Source organism: Myotis davidii, unplaced genomic scaffold (assembly GCF_000327345.1).
Source record: "Myotis davidii unplaced genomic scaffold, ASM32734v1 scaffold673, whole genome shotgun sequence".
Lineage (NCBI taxonomy): Eukaryota > Metazoa > Chordata > Mammalia > Chiroptera > Vespertilionidae > Myotis > Myotis davidii.
In genome coordinates this window covers 410,349-416,108 of record NW_006286677.1, presented here as the reverse complement: position 1 = coordinate 416,108, position 5,760 = coordinate 410,349, and the positions used below count along the sequence as shown (strand labels likewise).

Sequence of the window (5,760 nt, the reverse complement as noted above, 5' to 3'; positions counted from 1 at the left end):
AAAGTTTCCATTCAAAACATTATTTCCCAAATTTACTTGGGTCAGTTCAATTTCCCCCTATCCCCTTCAGTGAGGTAATGCTATTCATTTATAATACAGTCAGATTCATTTGTCACAGACTGTATTCTATCTTGAAATCCCCCCAATTAGTTGATTTTTTAAAATTTGCATACATTAAAGTTCACTCTTTGTGATGTGTGATTCTATATGCGTTTTTAACAAATACACAGGATCATTGTCAATTACCCCTGTACCATACAGACAGTTTCATCACTCTGAAATTCTCCTGTTAAAAGGTTCTGAACACAATTACAATGTGTGTATGGCAGGGGGTCCCCACACCAATAAGTAATTCTTGGACATCAGCTGGGTATTCTACAATTCAGCTCCACTCTGACACTATCTATCCAGAGATAGCATCAGATTCCTCAGGTTAAGAGCTCAGTCCCATAAGGCTGCTCTCCCCTGCCACTCCTACTTCAGAGGCCAATCCTAAGTCCAGGTTGTCACCTGTACTTCTGATCCACCAGCTGTAGATTGGCTATTTCAGTGACCACCTCTGCTCTTTGGTTTTTATTAATTTGCTAGAGTAGTTCACAGAACTCAGGGACACACATTACTTACTAGATTACTGGTTTACAAAAGGATATAAACACCTAGATTAAAGAGATGCATAGGGCCAGGTATAGGGAAAGGATATGGAGCTTTCATGCCCTCTCAGAGCCCACCACTCACCAAATTTTCACGGGTTCACTAACCAGCCTGGAAGCTCTTTGAAACCACTCCTATTGGATTTTTATGGAGGCTTTATCGTGTAGGCGGGATTGATAAATTATTGGCCCTTGCCATTGGTGATTGATGCACCTCCAGCCTCTCTTTCCTACCTGCATGTCAGGTGTGGGGTTAGGAGACTGAAAGTGACAGCCTTCTAATCACATAGTTGATTCTCCTGGTAACCAGCCCACTTAGGTGCTTTCCAGAAGTCACCTCATTAACATAAACCCAATTTGGTGGAAAGGAGCTTGTTAAGAATAATAAGACACCCATTTCACGTTCATGGCTCTGAATTATTTATAAGAACTGAGGACAACAAAGTATGCTCCCATTGCTCTTATCACTTGAGAAATTCCAAGGGTTTGGAGCGCTGTAGGTGAAGACCAACTATATATGAAAAAAATATATTTGGTCATCTGAATGACCAAATATATATTTCTTATAAATCACAGTATTGCACCTGTGCATCTGCTTTGTAGTCAACCATTTCCCTATCCTCCCATCCCTGACAATTTGTTTTCTTTTCCTATAGTTTTGCCTTTTTCAGTGTCATAATGAATGCAGTAATACAATATGTAGCCTTTTGGATCTGGCCAGAGCTATTGATTGTGTTTTAAACTATATCCCTATGGGTTTGTTTGTTTGTTTAGTGGTTGCTGTAGGAATTACAATGCCATACAAGTCCCTTTACCCGCCCCCCCTCCCCCCCCGCATTTGGTAGTTACATTTTATATTGTATTATATACATACTAGAGGCCCAATGCATGAAAATCCATGCAAGAATAGGCCTTCCTTCCCCTGGCTGCTGGAACCACCTTCCCTCTGGCACCAGGGACCCTGGCTTCCTTCCTCCGGCCACTGGCAGGCCCCTGAGACCCGGGCAGCTTCCCTCCTTTGGCCGGGACCCAGGCTGGCTTCCCCCAGGCCCAGCTTCATCAGGAAGGATGTCCGGAAGAACGTCTGGTCTAATTAGCATATTACCCTTTTATTATTATAGATTATAGCATACTAGAGGCTCAGTGCATGGATTTGTGCCCTGGTGGGGTCCCTCAGCCTGGCCCTTATCTAAGGCCAAGTGGCAGGATGACAGAGGGAGAGAAAAAGCAATAGGGATTCATCACATCCTCTTGGGCCCACAGCTACTCCGATCAGAGAGGAAGGTGTTCCCCTCCATCAGAGTCTTGGGGTCCCGATGACTTCTATTGCCACTGCTGCCACTGGAGGATAATTTAAGCTTGAGAGAATGGAGAAAAGAGAGGGGAGGTATTCCCACACATTTTGGTGTGAGGAGGTCCCTTTCCCTTTCCCAGAGCGAGCACCGGAAGACTTCTGAAGCTTTCTCTACACTAATGCATACTTCTGGGTGGAGCTGTATTAAGTTCAGGCTGGGAGAAACCAGTGGGAAACAAAATGCTCTTTCAGTGATACTTCAAATTCTGGTCTTCTTACCCAACCTGCTTGCTACTGTTTACTTTTCAGAGTCCTCAAGTAGATGCTCCATGTATTTTATCCAGATCTTGAGCTACATTCACTCCGAGAGACAGGTTGGAATATGATTACCCCATTTTATCCAGTATTGGTTAACAAAGGTTTTCAATTTTGTTTCTCCAGGAATTTCACAAGAAACTGAAGTTTTGATCAAAAAATATTTTGTTTGAAACCAAGACATGTACTAGAGTTTAGATTCTTTCATTTAATTAAGGTAAGATTATTTAATACGATTTAATCACATCCTTACTATACATTTTCAGTATATATGTATATTTTAAACATGTTTTTATTGAATTTTAGAGAGAGGAAGGGAGAGGGATAGACAGATAGAAACATTGCTCAGAGAGAAACTTCATTGACCAACTGCCTCTTGCACTCCCACTGCTGGGGATCGAGCCTGCAACCTGGGCATGTGCCCTGGCCAGAAATTGAAATGGTGACCTCTTAGTTCTTGGGTTGACACTCAACCACTTAGCCACACCAGCCAGGCTCAAACTTATATTCTAATGTGTGCTTTATTAAAACTTTTCAATCTACCAGAGATTCTGACCTAAGAAAATATTTTCATGGTTCTTTTATGATTTTAATAGCTAATGTTCCATGTAGCAATTTCCAGATATGAGGGGAATATCTACAGTAATAAAAGACAAAGATGCTAATTGACCATACCTTTGCTATGCCCTAAGCCATGCCCACCAGCCAATCAGAGTGACTATATGCAAATTAACCCAACCAAGATGGCGGCCGGCAGCCACAGAGCTGGAGCAAGCCAGAGGCTTGGTTGCCCAGGCGATTGAGGAAGCCAAGCTTCCTGCCAGCCCTGAGCCAGCTGAGGCCTCCGCTCATGGCAACAAAGTTTCAATTATAGAAGCTAAATAAATCCCAGATACCTGCTTCCAGCCAGCCTCCACTGCAAACAGCCACTAGCCCCTCACCCCGGCTGGCCAAACCCTCATGGGGTGAGGGTCCCAGCTGGGGGGCTTAGCCAGCCTGAAAACAACCCTCAGCCCCTCACCCAGGCTGGCCAGGCACCCCAGGGGGGACGCCACCCTGAAGGGGCTGTGGCCAGCCTGCAAACAGCCATCAGCCCCTCACCTAGGATAGGATGGCCACACCCTCATGAGGTGAGGTTCCCACTGGGGTCCTTGGACAGCCTGCAAACAGCCATCAGCCCTTCACCCAGGCTGGCCAGGCACCCCAGCAGGACCCCCCAACCTGGAGGGGGTGTGGCCAGCCTGAAAACAGCCGCCAGGCACCCTAGTGGCACCCCCATCTTGATCCGGGACACCCTTCAGGGCAAACCCGCCAGCCCCCACCCATGCACCAGGCCTCTATCCTATATAATAAAAGGGTAATATGCAAATAGACCCTAACAGCAGAAGGACTGGGAATGACTGGTCACTATGACACACACTGACCACCAGGAGGCAGACGCTCAATGCAGGAGCTGCCCCCTGGTGGTCAGTGTGCTCCCACAGGGGGAGCTCTGCTCAGCCACAAGCCAGGCTGATGGCTGCCAGTACAGCGGTGGTGCTGGGAGCCTCTCCCGCCCCCTGAATAGCGCTAAGGATGTTCGGCTGCAGCTAGGCCTGCTCCCCACTGGCAAGTGGACATCCCCCGAGGGCTCCCGGGCTGCCAGAGGGATGTCTGACTGTCAGCTTAGGCCCAATGCCCCGGGGAGTGGGCTTAAGGCAGCAGGTGGTCATTCCCCGAGGGGTCCCAGACTGCGAGAGGGCACAGGCCGGGCTGAAGAACCCTCCCAAGTGCACAAATTTTTGTGCACCAGGCCTCTAGTATGATTATAATGTTTACTGGAGGTGTTATATATTGATAATCAGATCTGTTTACCTAGTACAGTAGTTGGTAAGCTATGGCTTACGGGCCAGTCACCAGTTTTGGTAAATAAAGGTTTATTGGAACATAATCCACCCATTAATTACATGTTGTCTATGGCTGACTTAGCACTACAGTGGCAGAGCTTATTAGTTGCAACAGTGTCTATGTGACCTGCAAGCCTAAAATCTGGCTCATTAAGAAAATTTTGCTGACCCTTGGCCTAGGTGATTAAATCAGGTTTTCTTACTATGCTGTATAATTATATGTGAAGTGAAAGCTAACCAATTTTCAGTTGTCAGTAAGTGTTGTCAGGTATGAAAACTAATTGATGATTTGAATATGCATTTGAGTAGGTGTGCTCCTACCCCTACCTCTGCCACAGGAGGTTAAGCTTGAGAGAATGGAGAAAAAAGGTGAAAAGTGAAGAATCTGGTATTATTTAAGAAGAGGTATTAATTTTCTGAGATAATTGATTTTACAAATAAGACAATGCTGTGGGCAGCTAAATGCCAAGTGTTATTTCTAAGTAAAAGTCTTTATTTTGCTTAGATTTTCAAAAATAAAAGTTTATATGATAAAAGTCACACTTGTTCCTCTCTAAAAAAAATTTCATACCAATGTATTTATAGCTTGTCTTTCTTGGTAAATTTAAACAGAATTAGTAATATTTTGAGAATAATGATTATGTGTTTTTAATATCCTAGTAACATAGTGGTTTAGAGTGTATGAAGTTTTAAATGAAACCATCCTGATATAAAACTATGTTTAGTGGGTAAAATTGAAATTTTATTTATCTCTGAGGTTTATATTGAATCACTTATACCTGTTTGTGATTCCTGAAATTATGAGTGTTTAAGAAACATAAAATAGGAGGAGAGATTAAAATTTGAGTCTAGCGAGCCTATAAAATATTTGCTAAGCTTCTCAGGAATCTCTTGACTAAAGAGAAAATAGTATTTTTACAATATAAATAAATTAGAATTTCTAAGCAATATCAAATGAAATATAATATCAAATGAAATGCATGATAAAGATATTTCTCTTGTTTTGAATTTGTTTTGGAAACCAAAATCTTTAAAAGACATTGTTTTTGCTGATTTCTAAGTAATTTTAACAAAATAAAATAAGTTTCTGAAATCTTCATCTCTTAAGAACTATTTGATTTGAAAAACACCCTCTATTATGTCATGCATAACCTGAGATATATTTGAATTGCTAACAGACTTTTGTGAGGTATCTTTGTGCTCTAAAAAGCAAATTTAAAACTTTTTGAAATTTCCTTTTTAAAAGTGGGAAAGGTACTTTATCTGTAAGACTATCTTTGCATTGTTTTATACCATCATACATTTTATATTTATACTAGAGGCCCGGTGCACAAAAATGTGTGCACTCGGGGGGGATGGGGGGCTCCTCAGCCCGGCCTGTGCTCTCTCCCAGTCTGGGACCCCTCAGGAGATGACCACCTGCTGGCTTAGGCCTGCTCCCTGGGGGATTGGGCCTAAGATGGCAATCAGACATCCCTCTGGCAGCCCGGCAGCCCTCAGGGCATGTCCACTTGTCAGCGAGGAGTAGCCCTAAGCTGCAGACATCCTTACCACGGCTGAGGAGGCAGGAGAGGCTCCCACCACCACTGCTGTACTGACAGCCCTCAGCCTGGAT

The 5,760-nt window shown here is 43.7% G+C and overlaps 1 protein-coding gene across 1 annotated transcript in view; it reads left to right on the top strand.

Moving 5' to 3' along the window:
- Positions 1-2,387: 2,387 nt before the first annotated feature.
- The window catches only part of GLCE (glucuronic acid epimerase), a 55,063-nt gene continuing 51,690 nt past the window's right edge, over positions 2,388-5,760 (top strand). Inside the window, exon 1 of the mRNA XM_006758385.2 lies at positions 2,388-2,476. The gene's annotated coding sequence lies outside the window, so the exon portion shown is untranslated. The remainder of the gene's footprint in view (positions 2,477-5,760) is intronic.